The 18168-nt window shown below is 35.8% G+C and overlaps 1 protein-coding gene across 1 annotated transcript in view; it reads right to left on the bottom strand.

Annotated features, from left to right (window-relative positions):
- Positions 1–18168, bottom strand: part of LOC150098583 (COX assembly mitochondrial protein homolog) — a 59100-nt gene that overhangs the window by 14202 nt on the left and 26730 nt on the right. The window lies entirely within an intron of this gene.

Genomic DNA, 18168 nt, shown 5'->3' with positions numbered 1-18168 from the left:
TCCTTATACAGCTTCCAGGGATGGCCTCTTGCTCTCAACTTGCTTCCCCTTCTCCCATACTATAAAAAAACAACCTCTTCCACATTAATCTAGTAATAACCCATTACCAACTTAATGTCTCAGTCGTATCTCCCTTCTTCTGCTATCCACTAGACTTGACTCTACAAACATTTTCTCATCTTTCTTCATAATCAATATTCCAGATACCAGCAACCATTAGAGATTATCATCTCCAATTATAACATAGTTCTTAAAACTACAACCATATTCCGTGTTAGTTTTTGTGTGATACCCTTATATCAAGCATGGTCCCCCTCTGTGAGGACTATTTATCAGTTTAGAGGGGATCATACTCTGTAGCGATGTTATACAACTATATTTTTGAGAATATTGTATCAACTTCTCTTTTTGGTAATTCTTATTCATCCATGTTGAAAGTTTTTTCACCTTGTTATATTATAAATTAGCATATTATAATATATATTATAAATTAGTATCCCATAATGCAATGTACATATCCTTACAGACATCTATAATGCTATGCATTATGGGAAGGACCACTGTCCTTACAGACATGCATAATATTCTACATGTAAGGATATGTGCATTGCATTATGGGATACTAAGGCAGTTGATGTGAAGTCATTAGCCTCAATATAGTATTGTCCTGTCATGAAGTTATTTCATGCACAAACTTTATTTGCTTACACTTGGATAAAGGAAGAAACCAGGAACATAATTTCTTGGCATCTTTAATTTATATATCTATGTGCAATGTCCTTTATACCTGTCTGATGTTTCTACCCTTTCTCCTCATTTCATTGTTATTCTATTATACACCACCATACCAAATTTTGTCCTGCTTTATTTGTGCAAACTGCACAAATTATACTACATTTTCTAAGTGTTTTGTCAAGCAGTGTATCTGCCATTTTTTTTTTTAATTAATGTGACCACCAACAAAAGGTTGTAAATCCTATAGTATATTAGTGTTGTGGACTGAGCTACATTTTTTTATTTTATAAGCTGGCTTTTTCTCTAGAAACTATAAATGAAACTTTTTCATACACCCAATATACAGGTTGGCAATCTCATCCTGTTTATTTGAGTGGGCAAAAAAAATTTATTTTCCTACCTGAATACATTTACAAACACCAATGCTCACAGCAGAATTCAAACATGCAGCCTGTTGCTTGGAGAGCACATATACCTAATCAACATGGGTGTATTAGTTTCTTGTTGATCACCTGCTTTGTTTTATAGCAGCCCTCTGCTTTTCATCTTGTTGCCAGCAATTTCTAAGGGTTTAAGCATCTATCCTGAAGTCTATTAAATACAACTCTGCAACTCTTCATAAGGAGACATACGTGTGAGGGGAAAAGAAATTTTGCAAATTTCTACACTGAAAACAATAATAAAACTAACTAGCTCATTAGGTGTTATATTTAATTTACTGTAAAAAACAAACAGAGAAAAAAATGTTTTCACTCCAGTGAAGAGCCAGATCATTAATGTTACCAAGAGTAATCCAGGAATGGGTAATCAGGATAAATATACTCCTAAGATTATTCCAGAAGGATGCATACCTCTGTTTTTCATTTTTTTTTTTACAACCAGCATATATAGACCCCTAATGGAATCATGAAATCTATGATATTAGATTCAGAAATACAAACCTTTATTACAAATTACTGTAAAGATACCAAAGCAACTGTCAAATTTAATAAAATAAAAACAGACAAATTCAAAGTATAAAAAGGAGCCCTTCAGAATTGCCCAGTCTCACCAAATTTATTATATATCTTGAAGAAATATACAAATCCATAGCTGAAGAACCAGGTTTATAAATAAATGCCATGAATAGTGGCCGCTAGAGGGACTCGTGGTGTGTAATGTTTGTTGAGAGCTCCTGATAAGATAAGTGTTATTTTGAGTTATCATTGACAATTTTGCTTGAATATTACATAGTTTTGTTTGCTTTTCGTATCTTAGTGTGTTTTTGGTGTTGTTTCAATTATTAATTTGATAAGATATGATAGAAGCGTGTGCATGGCTCCGGTAAGAAGGAAAATGGCGGCTAGTAATAATGGTTCGCCATCTTTGTTCAATAATGGAGTATGGTTAGATGATGATAGTGGAGTGAATGTGTGCAGAAAATGTAAGAAAAATGAGAAATTAAAGTGTGTTTCAGATTGTGAGTGTGATATTTTTGTCAAATTTCAGAATGTAGAAAATAGTGATATAAGAAATTGCAAGGTTGTACCAGAGAGCTGTGAGGGCGGTGTAGAAAGTGAGAATGAAGGTATTCATACAGAGCAAATTAATGGTTTAACAGATAATAAAAAAGATGAGATAGATGCAATGAGTGAGATCGCATTGGTGAGCGGAGCGATACATAGAGCAAAGCAGCAGCTGGAGTGTATGCACAAATGTCTACCGAGTGTACCAGCCAATAAAAAAAGTATGATAGGAAAAATAAGAGTACGATTGTGAACGTAAACAAAATGAAGGAGCGAGTGCTGCATGGAGATTCGTTAGTACGAGGTATGATTGTAGAGAATTTGACAAAATCGTACCAACCTGGTGCGACCATTAAGAATGTAAGTGAGTCTATTAGGGAGCAAAAGCAAAGGGTGAAAGAAATGATAGTGGTGGCAGGTACGAATGATTTGAAAGGAGATAAAATGGAAATGATAGAGGACCTGGGGAATTGTTTGAGGTAGCAAAAGAGAAGAGTGAGGATTATTAGTCTTTTGCCACGGTATGACAGTGAAGAGTTTAGGAGGAGGGCCATAAATGCAAATGACTTTATGCATTTATGGTTATGCAGGATGAGTGGTGTGGAATTTGTGGACGTGTAGAGTGAGTTCGATGGGTGAAAGGATCTATATAAGATGGATGGTTTGCATTTGAATGGATTTGGTGTAAGGAGAATTGAAAAAGTGTTGTTGAATGAAGTGGATGTGCAGAATCAGGGAAACTAGATTTATAAAGGGAGGGGAGTAGATATGCAGACCTTAGGGAGGCAGTTGAGTGTATGAATGAGTATAATATACCCGAGCGAATAAGAATGACAACAAATCGGAATGGAATAGGTAGTAAAAGGCATCAAGGTAGGGATGGGGCTAACGGGGGTCTGAAATTCATGTATACTAATGCTAGGAGTATTAGGAACAAGAAGGAAGAATTTTTGGCCTTGGTTGTCACTTCCAGACAACAGGTTATTGGCATTAGTGAAACATGGCTGACTGAAGATGATACAGCTAGTGGGACTGAATGCGAGGGGTATAGTGTGTTCAGGAATGACAGGGAGAATAAAATGGGGGGGAGTATTATTGATGATAGCTGATGAGCTGCAGCCAAGGAGAATAGAAGTTGAATTGCAGGATAGAGAAAAGAGCTCATTTGAGGCCATTTGGTGTGAGATTGAGGCTAGCAGAACAAAATATACAATTGGGTGCTGCTATAAACCAGGTGATGGAAAAGATGGTGGAGATAGTATGCATAAGCAAATAGAAGAAATGAGTGGAAGGCGGGTAATTATTATGGGAGATTTCAACTATGGTAGCATTGATTGGAGAGAGAAGAGGACACATGGGAGGAAGGAATTGAATTTTATGCAGTTATTAATGGATAACTACCTGCGACAGCATGTAATAATACTAGGGGTCAGGAGAGTGCTTGACCTAGTAATTGCATCTGAGGATTTGACTGTAACGAATATGACCACATTGCCACCAATTGGTGAAAGTGATCATAAGGTCTTGACTTGGGAGGTGGCTAAAGGCGTGGAATTTACAATTAAGACGGTACATGTTGAATTATCAGGCTGGTAAGTATGACAAGGCTTAGAAGTTTGATTGGTTCAGTGCCATGGCATGTAAAACTGCAAGGGCTGGATGTTGATAATGCATGGGAGGCAGTTAAGAAGTGTTTGCAGGAGGCAATGGCTGACTGTATACCTAGAGTCCGAATAATAAATCAAGTAGGGATTAAATGGATGAATAACACCATTAAGCTTGAGCTGTAAAAAAAAGAAACAACTGTGGAGGAAATTTAAGGAGAAAGGTGACCTGCAGGCACATGAACTGTATAAAGCCCAGGCCGGAAGGGTAACAAGTGTCATAAGAAAAGCAAAAGCAGATTATGAAAGAACATTAGCCATGCAGGCTAAAGAGAATCCCAAACAGTTTTTTTGATATGTTGCAAGTAAAAGAAAAAATGTATACAGCAGATTGATTTTAGAGAATGCCGATGGTAGGGAGTTAACCGAATCAGTTGATATAGTAGAATTACTGAGTGAGCACTTTGCAAGAGTATATCATCCAGGTGGTGACATTGCAGAAATGGAAGAACCAACAGCTTATGCGGGAATTGTGGTGAATGAAGTGGAGGTGAATAGTCTATTACAAAACCTCAATGTCGATTCATCTGTGGGAATGGATGGTATACCAGCTCGTGTCATACGAGAAGTGGCTAAAGAATTGTCAGTGCATTTGATCATTTTGTTTGAGTCATGGGTCTGAGTTAGTCCCAAGAGGGTGGAAAGAGGGGAAAATAGTTCCACTGCATAAAGGAGGTTCCAAGACTGCTGTTGAAAATTATTGGCCATTCAGCATATCAGGAATTGTTGTCAAGGTCTTGGAGAAAATAGTCAAGAGGAAAATACAAGATTGGATAGATGAAAATGGGATACTGTATGGGGGACAGCATGGTTTTGTGAAGGGTAGATCAGGCCTCAGTAACTTGCTCATGTTCTATAACACAGTGATGGCTGAACTGGATAAGGATTACAGGTTTACAGTGATTCTACTGGACCTTGATAAAGCCTTTGATAGGATACCACATGGAATTCTAATCAGTAAACTGCTGCATATGAGAATGGATATAGGGTTGGTGAGATGGATAGGAGGGTGGTTGATGGAGAGATATCAGAGAGTGGTTTATTCAGGAGTAGAGTCCAAAAGACGGCCTGTGACTAGTGGTGTGCCACAGGGTTCTGTTCTTGGACCACTATTTTTCAATTTGTTCATTAACGATATAGGAAAGGATCTGAGAGGAAGTGTTCACTTGTTTGCTGATGATGAAAAGTTGGGTAGAGCAATAGTGAGTGCACAGGATGTCAAAATTTTGCAAGATGATTTGGATAGTTTGGAGGACTGGGCTAAGGAGAATGGATGTCAATTTAATGTGGAAAAATGTAAGTTTTGCATTTTGGGGTGAAAAGATTAGCAGCAGTATATCACAATGGTGGAACTGTACTCCAGGAGATTGATGAGGCCAGGGATTTGGGAGTGTTGGTGGATAGGGAGTTGAAGTTTAGGGGACACATCGCAAAAGTGGCAAAATCAGCTCATCAAATAACTTGGTTGCTGAAAAACACTTCCTCGATACAGAGGAACAAACAAGTTATTGTTCCTCTGTATCGAGCTTTGATAAGACCCCATCTAGACTACTGTGCCCAGATATGGGCGTCAGGGTTTCTTCTCGATTGGGAGGAGGATAGGATCCAAAGACGAGTGACCAAGATAATAGCAGGACTATGGAATGAACCTTACGAGAACAGGTTGAAGATCTGTGGGCTGAAGAAATTGGTTGATAGGCAGAAAAGGGGTAATATGATTGAGACATTCAAATTACTGAAGGGTTTCTATAAGATTAATTCAGAAGATATTTTTGAGAATAAGACTGGTAGTAGGAGGACTAGGGGCCATCCATGGAAGCTTGGTAAGAGTGTGGTTAGCAAAAGGTATTATAGCTAAGTTTTTTACTTGGAGAGTGGTAAATGAGTGGAATAAGCTGCCAGAGTCTGTTGTGGGTGCCATGACTGTAAATGAGTTCAAGGTGAAGTATGATAGATACTGTGTGAATGTTGAATAGTTGTTCTTGACATGATGTTGGGCCTCCCTCGATGAGTCTAAGGACTCCTTGGAACTATCCATAATAATAATAATAATAATAATAACAACCACGTATTCTTGCAGAATCTACTGGAACAACTGGAAAAAACAAAAATTTTAAATTAAGAGTGCAAAACTTTTGGATTGAAAATAAATATAAACAAAACTAAAACAATAAAAATAGGAAGACATGAGGAAAAAAATTTCAATAAACTTAGAAAATCACATACTTGAACAAGTAAAGCAATTTACATATCTTGGCAGTTTTACTCACAACCTCGACAACACAGAAACATTAAAATACAGACTTAACAAAGGATGGTCTAATATGGAAAACTAACAGCATTTCAAAAAGCCTCAAACTAAAATGCTATAAAACTTATTATACCTACAGTAATGTATGGATCCAAAACCTGGACACTCAATCAAAGCATTTGAAATGAAATACAGGTATTCCTTACTTAACGCGGGATTTGATTAATGCAGTGAAATTAATTGCGACTCTCCCCTTTATATACGCAGCAAGAGTTTTAATTAACGCGCCTTCAAATTTACTTTGCAAAAACATGCAAGTCTCAACGAGTGTTTCCTGGTCGAGAGAAATGGTTGAAGCTTATTGCAAGAGAAATAACTTAGCTTTCAAAGCTCTTTTGCTTTTAGATAACGCATGTGGTCCAAATTCTCTTATGATCTGTGTGAGAATGTGAAAGTTTTATTTTTTTCCCACCAAATATGACATCATTGCTACAACCCATGGACATGGACGTCATTGCAACTTTCAAAGCCTATTTTCTTAAAAAGACATTCTCAAAGGCAGTAGAAACAACAACGGGAGAAAATGCTCCAAGAATTTTGGAAAAATTTTAACATTAAACACACAATTGAAAATATTCATGACTCGTGGGAGCAAGTGTCTTCTAGCTGCATGAGAGCTGTTTGGGAAAACCTTTCACCGGAATGTGCTAATGACTTAGGTGGTTTTCAAAATCCTGTGAACAATGTGGTTGAAGAAATTGTTGCAATTTGTGAAGACCTTGGTTTTAATGCAGAAGATGTTAAAGAAATATTGGATTCAAATTCAAAAGATTTCATTGACAACGATCTTGAAATTGAACAACAACGAACAAATGGAATGCAAAGATGAGGTTCCCAAGGGGAGAACAATCAAAGAACTGGATGGACTATTTCACAGTTTAGAATTGCTTAAGCAGTAAGTAATGGATATGAATCCAGATGTTAATCGAAGAATGCTTGTTTGCCGAGGTCTAGAGAATCATTTTGCTTGTTATCGTAGAATTTATGCTGATAAGGAAAAAACTAAAACTGTTTAAACGACTCTTGATAACTTTTTTGATTAAAAAATGCAATAATGTAGATACAAGTATTTATTAAACATTTATTTTGCATTCATTTTTTATTTTCCTAAAAGAGTACCATATAAAAGGAATTATTAATACAGTAACCAATCATGAACGAATTGTAATTTTTACCATTGATTATTATATTTGATTGATGCGATTTTGATAGATGCGGTAACATCGAGGGATTAATTAATCGCATTAATCAAGGGATACCTGTACTTAACTAAATATAACTAAGACTCACTGGTCAAAACACAAAACAAATGAGTAAGTCAAACACAAATTAACCTACAGAGAAGATATCATAGCTATAATTCTTAAACATCAATTAAGATGGTTTGGACACCGACAGAGTATGTCCTTCCAAAGATTATCAAATATAGTCAAAAAGAACTTGGCTACAGTCATTCAGGGAAAGGTCATAATTATTGAGCTTCAGAGAGATGACAGAAATGATCAGAGACTTCATCTTTCTCAACCTATCATCTGACAGATGAGAAAGAAGAAAAAAATGGAATCCACTTTCGAGTGCCACCTGTTAAATGTGATGGTTCATAAACAATCTTTTGTAAATAGTTTAAAACTTTTGGGAACAAAATGGTTACATTAAAATTAGTTGTATTTACTACAAAGACAAATGGTGTGTGCAAATAATTCATATTTCTGCAATTATTAAGCATGAGAAAGAAATAAAATAATTTTTTTTTATGGCAATATGATTTCAAAGTTGGCTTTTGTGTGTGTGTTGAGAAATGCTATTTGTTTTTGTATAGTGTATCTCATTAACCTATAACAAAGTCTAATATTTATACATTAATGAAGACCTACATATTTCTATGATTTACCTAGCATGTTTATTGCAAGCATAGGGATTTAAATAATATTTTCTAATTTTGAAAATAATCCATATTGCATCTGTATACTGCTAACCAGTGGAAGGTGCTCAAACAGCTCTGATATAGGCTTTGCAATCAATAAGAACAGTTCTATGTGAAAACAGCCAATAATAGTAGAGAACACTAGGATTTTCTTTAGAGGGAAAGATAATATGGTCACTGATAAGATCAGTCCAACAGGAATACAATTTCCTATATAGATATGTAGGAAATTATAATAAAAAAAAAAAAAGCAGCGGAAGCACAGAACAATCCTTCAAATTAAAAACAATGTAACTTTTTGTGAAACAAAGTATGTTTCAAGCAACAAATGTAAAGGTGCATTATTTTACAACTTGGTAAAAAAACATAAATGAATAGTCATTAATCATTATCAGAAGAGTTAGACTAAATATATATATATATATATATATATATATATATATATATATATGTAGAAAGTATTTTACCTTAGGTATAATAAATGTTAAAGATACCAAGCTATTTTAAATCTGGTTTTACTCCATTTCCCAAGTAAGCAAACAGACAAACATGTCAAGTTTGCGCCTAGGCGCAAACTTGACATGTTTGTCTGTTTGCTTACTTGGGAAATGGAGTAAAACCAGATTTAAAATAGCTTGGTATCTTTAACACACACACACACACACACACACACACACACACACACACACACACACACACACACACACATATATATAAAAATAATTCAATACCATACAGAGGCATACACAGCCATCCATACCTGTAGTGGAAATCAGATACTGTATATGACTTAGCACAGTTGAGACAGAAATACTAACAACTAGGAGGAAAAAAAAAAACTTTTGATTTACTGAATTCTATCACTGTTTTATTTATATTCTGGATACTACTGATCTTCAAAAGATCCTTAGTCCAAAATGTAAAAACTTAATTGGCAACAGTACATTTGCCCACAGAATTAGTTTGTTCAAATAATCCTTGCAATCAGCAAGGGTCCCTATCAGATATGTTTCTTTTTAACTTTCCTAACTCTGAATCATCAGCAAATAATTGCACTACTGTCCATACCAACCTCAAGATCATTAATATACAAATTAAACGATGGCTCATGTTCAGATGCCTTGTTATTCCATTAATCACCCTCTTTTGCTTAAACTTAGTAACTCCATATATTATTATTATGTGACACCTCCAGGGAGTCCAAAGACTCATCGGGGGAGGACATCTACTCCACCAACTACAACGAACTGCAACTACATCTACCACTAGTATTTTCACAGACAATTACAAACATCCATGTCTACAGCCGGATTTGAACCTGCAGACTTTTGGCTGGAGAGCGAATATGCTAACCACTAGGCCAGACAGGCCGGCTATATTATTCTCTCACAGGCATCAGAAAAGGTACATTGCTGATATGGGCCCTCAATGGGTGGATAGAATACCACGACAATACTAAAATGGTGTCTAACAGCTAAGTTGGACACAACAACTTTCATGGCTATTTTCATGAAAATAGCCAAATATGGACAGAAATTTATTGCAAGCATACTAATAAATTATACTAAACAAAAAATTTTATAAATTTCGTAAAAATTAAACTGCAATACGTTTTTGGAAAAAGTTACAAACTTCCTAAGAACATAGCATATGGTGTGAGGTAGAGGTGGGACAAGATATTTAGTGAGGTGTTGCTACAAGCCAAGGGCACAGAGGGTGAGGAACAGAAGATGTTTAGGCAGTTGAGCCTGGCAAGTGCAAGAAGAATGATTGTTATAGGAAATTTTTAACTATAGCAGCATAAACTGGGAAGAGGAAACTGCATGTAGTAATAAGGGAATGGAATTTCTAGAATTCTTGAGGGATAAATGTCAAGCAACATGTAGCAGAAGGAACACAAGGTTCAAGAGTTTTGGATTTCATCATAACATCAGAAGAGCTGATTATAACTGAGATGGCATCTCTGCACCCAGTTGGAGAGAGTGACCATGTGGTTTTGATGTGGAAGGTGAATAGAAATGCAGAAGTATCAAAGAGAAGGGAATGTATATGGAATTATAAGGCAGGTGATTATAATAGTCATTAGATATCAACTTTGGGCAGTTCCATGGTGGGAGGAATTGCAAGGGAGAGAGATATCATTAGAGCTTGGGAAATTGTGAAGAAATATTTGTTAGCAGCAATAGTAAACTGTATTCCACAAGTGAAGAGGACACAATTTGGTGTAAAGTGGATGACAAACAATATCAAACAGGAAGTACAGATAAAAAAAGAGGTTATGGAAGAGATATAAGGAGAGGGATGGAGAGCAGATGCATGAAGCATATAAGACTCAGGCCAGAAGAGTACTAGTATGGTAAGGAAGGCAAAACTGGAATATGAGAAGAGATTGGCCCCAAGATCCAATGAGAATCCTTGGGAATTTTTTAGCTATTGGGCCAGTAGGAGGAGAAATGATTGTTGAAGAATAACATTCTTCAACAATTCAACGTTTATATCTTTGGGATAAAAATGGGAATAGAGTGACTGATGCAGAGGACATAGTGAAGTTATTCAATGAACACTTTATTGGAGTATTTCATCCTGGAGAGGTTCGAGGTTTAGAGGAGAGTGTTTCAAATATTGAGTACTCTGGATTTCAATAAAGCAGTGGGACTGAATGGAATTTCACCATGGGTTTTGAGAGAATTCACTACGAACTGACAGCTCCATTGATCTGGCTTTTCAAATGATGTATTGAAAAGTCTGGCCACAAGAAAGGCACCCAACGAGTGGAAGGAAGGTAAGATAGTGCCATTGCATAAGGGCGGTAGCAGACTGGAAGTGTCCAATTATAGGCCAGTTTATGTTTCATAAGTAGTTAAGATCTTGGAGAAATTAGTGAGGGACCATATATAGCATCGGGCAGATGAGGTTAATGTTATCTGTGAGAGTCAACATGGATTTGTTAAGGGACACTCTTGCTTTAGTAATATGACTGCCTTTTATAATGATGTAATAAGAGTGGTTGATGAGGGAAAGGCATATTCTGCCATTTTTTTTTTTTTTTTGGATTCCACATAAGTTGATATTTAAGTTGTAGCACATGGGTTTAGATGTCAGGTTAGCCAATTGGATTCAGGTCTGGCTATCAGATAGCTATCAGAGAGTTGTGTATAGTGAGGCAATATCAAGGAGGCAGAAAGTTACAAGTGGGGTCCCACAAAGCTCAGTACTGGGACCTGTACTGTTTAACCTTATATCAATGACATTATCAGTGGATTGCAAGGGGATATTCAGTTGTTTGCAGATGATGTAAAGCTGGGAAGGGTTATTAGTAATAGTGCAGATGTGGCAGCCCTGCAAGAGGATTTGAATAAACTGGACAGATGGACAAATGAATGGGGATGTCAGATTAATGCAGCAAAATGTCAAGTCTTGAAGTTTGGGATACATCAATGGGAGGCTGCATACTCTGTTTGAGGAACTGTCGGGGGTGGCAAGAGATCTGGGGGTGATGATTGATAGAAACCTGAAAATCAGGGAACATATTGCAAAGGTGGTGAAGGTAACCCAGAGGATTGCTGCAATACTGAGAAGATGCTGATCTGCAGAGATAAAAGAGTTGTCATTCCATCGTATAAAGTCCTGATCAGACCACACTTGGACTATTGTTCCCAAATTTGGTCCCTCCCAGGATTTGAAGGGGATAAATTAACTGTGAAAAGGGTACAGAGGCAGATAACAAGATGATTTCAGGACTGCACAATGTCAGTTATGAGGACAGGCTGAGGAAATGTGGACTGCAGAGTTTTAGATAGAAGGAGAGGTGATATGATTGAGACAAACTGTTGGGAGGTAGTTACAGTGTTGTCACTGGGGAATTATTTTGCTTGGTGAAACAGGGGGGGGAGGAGCAAGGACAAGAGGCCATTCCTGGAAGTTACGAAAGGAAGCTGTGAGCAATCGGGTGAGGAGTGGGTTCTTTGCATGGAGGATGGTTGAACTGTGGAATGCATTCCCTGATAGTGGTGAGAGCACGAATGGTCAAGGAGTGGTATGATACTGTATTTTCTAGGAAGGGCCTTCCATGATGAATCTTTTGACTCCATGAAGGCCTGAATCATAATAATAATAATAGTTAAGGAATTAATGTATGCTTACAGAAAACTATGCAAAGAGACATTTCAGTATGGAATATGTCCACCCCGAACTGCAATGTGGCTCTCACAACGTCATACCATGCTTAGCACCAAATGACCTTCTGGAGTGGAATTTTGAGAGCAATGCACATCCCTATTGTATCCCAAACATGTTGTATGGGTTGAGATCTGGGGAGCATGCTGGCCACTTGATTCGATTTATATTCTCAGTCTCCAGAAGTATTCCTAGTGCTTGTGTATGATGTGGTGTGGCATTATCATCCATAAAAATTAATTCTTTGCCTACAGCATCATAGAACAACCAAACATGGCATTGAAGAACTTTATTGTAATACTGTTCAACAGTCACAGACACTACCATATCTATCCCTTTCAAGAACATTCTTTCAATTGTAAGCAGTACCACTTTCACACCAGATCACGTGTAGTCTAGAATCGAAGGAAAGACTAAAATGACTCGTATGTAGAAAGTACATCAGCCCACTGGTGTCTTGTCCAAATTTTATGGATACAACACCACTGAAAACATGCTCTACAATGAGTTGTGGAAAAAGGCAGACTACAGGCATATAGGCCTACTTGTTGCAGACGTCCTGTCAGTTTGTCTAGATATCCGTGTATCTGTGCTTGAATGGAGCCAACTTGCAACCTGACCTGCTATGGTGTGTCAATTCCATTTTGCTGTTATAACCAAAAATCTGTCTGCATGCTCTGTGGTAGAGCAAGGACGACCTCTTAGCAAATGTCTGGAACACATTCCATTGGTTTAAGATGCAGCCCAGAACTTGGATACAATGCTATGCAAGATTCCAAACTCTCTGGCAATATCAGCAATTCTGCAGTCTTCTTCTTCAAGCTTTCCAATAATTCTTCCCCATGTGAAATCGTCTATATGTCTTTGAGGCATTACAAGACATCCCTGTTTGCAACTTTATTCTTTCACAAAAAAGAGCTTCCTTCAAATACAATTCACTTAGCACAGCCTTTTGCCTTTTATTCTGCTAAGTGCTACCACATGACCCCTTTGCGTGAAATTTGAATTTATACCTGGTTTTTACTCGAATATGTCAGTTATACAAATTTCCCCAAGCTGATTCATCTGAATTTGCAGTTGTGAACAATTTTACTCTAAACCCTTATATCACTTCTCAGTACTCCAATATTATCAGAATATTTCTTATATTTCTGTCTACTAGAATACTTCTAACTGCAGCTCTTAGTAAATGTTCTGGTGCATGAATCCTGGCATAAAACACCTGTTTTGATAATCTTTCTTCTCACATTCTAGTGACTACCATCTCAGATTAGCTCTGCTCAATACATTCTTGAATGCTAATAATCAAGTTTCTTCCTAATGTCATAGGAAGGAACTTGGTATCATTAGCATTCAGACACTCTCCTAATTTTTCTGAGAACTTTCATATCCATGTTCTCTGTCTTTTGGTCAACTGTTTTATTTTTAACCCAACTCTCATATCCATAGGTTAAAATTTGTTTGAATACTGTCTTGTATGCCTAGTTTAGTGTCATGGATAACTTCTCTCTTATTCCATATAAATGTATTCAACTGGTTTCCCACCATACCAGCTATGGTGGGAAACCAGTTGCTTATTCTGTTATCTATTTCCACATATGGGGTTGCCATCTTCACTAAAAATTGTACCCGAACAGCTGAAATATTTTACTTGTTCTATAGGTTCTCCATTTGAAGTTTTCCATGTTCCTGTCTATTTTCATTATTGGTAATTTTCATACTAAATTTGTTACAGTTTTTATTTAATTTGGTTAAAGAATATCAGGTTTAATGCCATTTTCTTTTATAATGTGATCCACATAGGTGATAAATAAGAGTGGAGATAGTGCACCTTTACCTCACACCTGATTTTACATCAACTCATCACCTGTACATTCGTCGATTCTAACTGCTGGCTTACATAAATAATACAGACTGTTTTTTAGTGTATAATGTTCCATTCATCTCATAAGTCAGTGTGCTGAACAGTTTTCCCCCATTCCCCTGGCTCTTTTTCTAGATTTTAACTATTTGTCATAAAGTGAAAATCAGATCTTGACAACTTCTATTCAGCCTGAATCTAGCTTTTTCTTCTTCAAGTCTCTATTCCTCAATATTTCTTAGCCTCTTTTCAAGTATGCTTGCATAAATCTTACCTAGAATACATAGCAGAAAAATTCCTTTCTGCTATGTATTCTAGGTAAGATCTATTAATTAGAAGAAACACACGTATAAACCACAGTGAAAATTATTTAATTGTAAATATTTCATCCTAAGTATCTTAGGACATCATCAGTACAGTATTTAAACAAAATTAGGAATAACATACAGTTAGGGCACATGATTACAATAGAATTTCATGAAAACGTGCATAATGTGCTAAAGTAGTACCAAAAAAAAAAAAAAAAAAAACGTTAATTATTTAACACAATTTTGTATGATAATTTCCCATACTTTAGGAATAGTAAGAATGTCGTTGCGGTTTAGGTTTGGTCTGTGTAGTAGGGCTTCAGAACAGACCAAACCTAAACCGCAACGACGTTCTTACTATTCCTAAAGTATGGGAAATTATCATACAAAATTGTGTTAAATAATTAACGTTTTTTTTTTTGGTACTACTTTAGCACGTTATGCACATTTTCATGAAATTCTATTGTAATCATGTGCCCTAACTGTATGTTATTCCTAATTTTGTTTAAATACTGTACTGATGATGTCCTAAGATACTTAGGATGAAATATTTACAATTAAATAATTTTCACTGTGGTTTATACGTGTGTTTCTTCTAATTATGAACGCACCACAGGTTTCGTTATTTAAAAAAGGTAAGATCTATGTGTGTATGTATTTCTGCTATAAACTGTTTTCTTTTTATAGATGGGAACTATGAGAACCCTATTCCAATCACCTAGAATTCAATCTTCTGATCATGCCTTTTGAATTATGGAGTGCAGTCACTGCAAAACTTTTATACCTCCACATTTGAGCATTTCTGGTTGAATATCTCTATACATAAGTATATTTAGGTGGGAGATGAATTTCATTGCCATAGAGCCACTGCCCTGCTTATCAGAGGCCTGAAGTGGCTTGAAAAAAAGTTCCATGTTTGGTCTCTAGAGCAGGGTTTCCAGACTGTAAAAAAAAAATTATATATATATATATAAAATTGATAAAAATGGCAACAGCCTTAGCCCGCCCATGGTACAAAGGTTTATAATAATCTTTCATGGATGAGAACTACATTAAAATATATATACATATACAGGTAGTCCTCGACTTACAACGGCCAAAATTATTATTATTAAAAATTCTCTAATTTAACTTTGTCGCCAGAAATTATTGTTATTAAAAATTCTCTAATTTAACTTTGCCGCCAGCAATTATTATTATTATTAAAAATTCTCTAATTTAACTTTGCTGCCAGCAATTATTATTATTATTAAAAATTCTCTAATTTAACTTTGCTGCCAGCAATTATTATTATTAAAAATTCTCTAATTTAACTTTGCTGCCAGCATATACATACATACGTACAGTATATCACATTGCTTTTGTATACGCATTGCAGCATCGCCGTTAGTCGACAAGCAAAGCCTATCACCAATAAGCAATAGCCACTGCTATGATTCATCCACTTCTAACTTATCACAGCCTTTGGCATGTTAGTTGCTAATCAGCAGTCAAAGTGTTCGTTTTTCTCTTGTTGCAATTTTTGTATCTCGTCGTAACCCTATCATGTCCAGTAAGAGAAGTAAAACTACTGATGAAAATTCCAACATAAAAAAGAAGGTGAGGAAAGCTTTAAGTTTAGATGTTAAAATGAAGGTGATTAAAGCATATGACAAAGGAAAGAAAGTCGGTGAAATAGCACGAGAAGAAAAATTATCGCATTCAACTGTTTCAACAATCATAAAAGATAAATCTAGAATAATGGAGGCAGCTAAAGGGGCAGTTAATATGAAATGTACAATTTTAAAAAAAAAGAGAAGGGCCAATTCATGAAATGGAGAAGCTTTTAATCATATGAATAGATGATCAAATCAACAAGAATATTCCTCTCAGTTTCGATTCAAACAAAAGCGCACAGCCTATTTGACAATTTAAGGAAACAACAAGAAGATAAATACGGCAGGCATACATTTAACGCTAGTAAAGATTGGTTTTTATTGATTCAAAAGCCGATTTAACTTACATAACATATGAATAATGGGAGAAGCTGCCAGTTCCGATTTTGAAAGTGCCGAAATTTTCAAAAAAAATCTGAAAGAGATGATAAAAGATGAAGGCTATTTGCTAGAGCAGATTTTTAACATAGATGAAACTAGACTGTTCTGGAAAAGAATGCCAGAAAGAACTTACATTCACAGAGAAGCTACATCGCTGCCTGGTTTTAAGGCATTTAAAGGTAGGATTACGCTTCTTTATTGGAGGAAATGCTGCTGGTTTTAAATTAAAACCATTTCCTGTTTACCGTTCACAAAACCCCAGAGCTTTGAAAAACATTGACAAGAATAAATTGCCGGTGTACTACAGGAGTAATCCTAAGACTTGGATGACAATTATTTTATTCGAAGACTGGTTCTTAAATTGTTTTATTCCAGAAGCACATGCCTACTGTCTTGAAAAAAACATTCCTTTTAAAATTCTATTGCTGCTTGACGAAGATGTTCCAGGACATCCTCTTCACATCAGTGATTTGAATGAAAATATAAATGTGATGTATCTACCACTCAATAGAACAGCTGTGATTCAGCCTATGGATCAAGGTACGATTGCTATATTCAAGACATATTACCAGAAAACTACATTTTCTCAAGCAATAACAGCAATGGACAACGATGCTATAACATTACACAAGTTTTGGAAAAATTACGATATTAAACAACATATCCAGAACATTGAAACTTCGTGGAAGGAAGTATCAGAACAATCTATGCGAGGAATTTGGAAGAAGTTACTACTGCAGGAGACACTCGAAGGGTACAATGAGCAAGTATGTTAGAACAAATTGGAGAAGAAATCGTTGAAACTGCAAGAAAACTGGATTTAGAAATCAATATTACCGATATAGAAGAATTAGTAGATCACGAAGAAGGTGAACTGACTGATCAAGACTTGATTTTCCAAAACGAAAGAGTTGTAGGAGAAGAAAAGAATAATGAGGAAGACGAAGAAGAGAAATCGTTAAAAAAATTTACTGTAAAAGTATTTTCTAAACTAAATCAAGGACTTCAGCTACTCGAAAATATGGATCAAGACACTGATCGCTTCGCCAAAGTCGAAAAGCAAATTCAAGAAGCAGTCAGGTGTTATCACGAAATATATGAAGAAAGAAAGAAAAAACCCAACAGACAACATTAACCAATTTTCTTATTTCTACTCCCGATCATGAGAAATAACCATATCATCCAAATAAGTGACAGTTACTCACCTGTTTAATTAAAGACACTGTCAATAAGTTTTTTTGTTTATGTTAACTAATATTTAAAGGAATTTCAAAGTAAAGTAAGTGCACCATTTTTGATATGCGTTTATGTATTTTTTTCTTAAATAATACTTTCTTAATTTTGTATTTATGTATTAGTATGTGCTAATAAATAATTTATAAATGTTTATGTAACTTTATACATTTTTCACCATTTTAAGTTATAGAGAAACTTAATTTATGAAAATATTATAACAGAAATCAAACAAATCAAGAATTAACAAAAGTCCTCGACTTACGTCAGAATCGACTTACGACGGAGAGGTTGGAACGTAACCCCATCGTAAGTCGAGGACTACCTGTATAGACACACACACACACACATACATAGAATGACATTTCTTTTTTATATCTTTTTTCTATTCATTCGTCTATTCCTAATTAGCCTA

Source organism: Typopeltis vanoorti, chromosome 15, assembly GCF_054136105.1.
Source record: "Typopeltis vanoorti isolate ZY-2024b chromosome 15, IOZ_Tvanoo_1.0, whole genome shotgun sequence".
Lineage (NCBI taxonomy): Eukaryota > Metazoa > Arthropoda > Arachnida > Uropygi > Thelyphonidae > Typopeltis > Typopeltis vanoorti.
The sequence above is the reverse complement of the archived record's forward strand: the minus strand, read 5'-3'. Positions and strand labels throughout refer to the sequence as shown.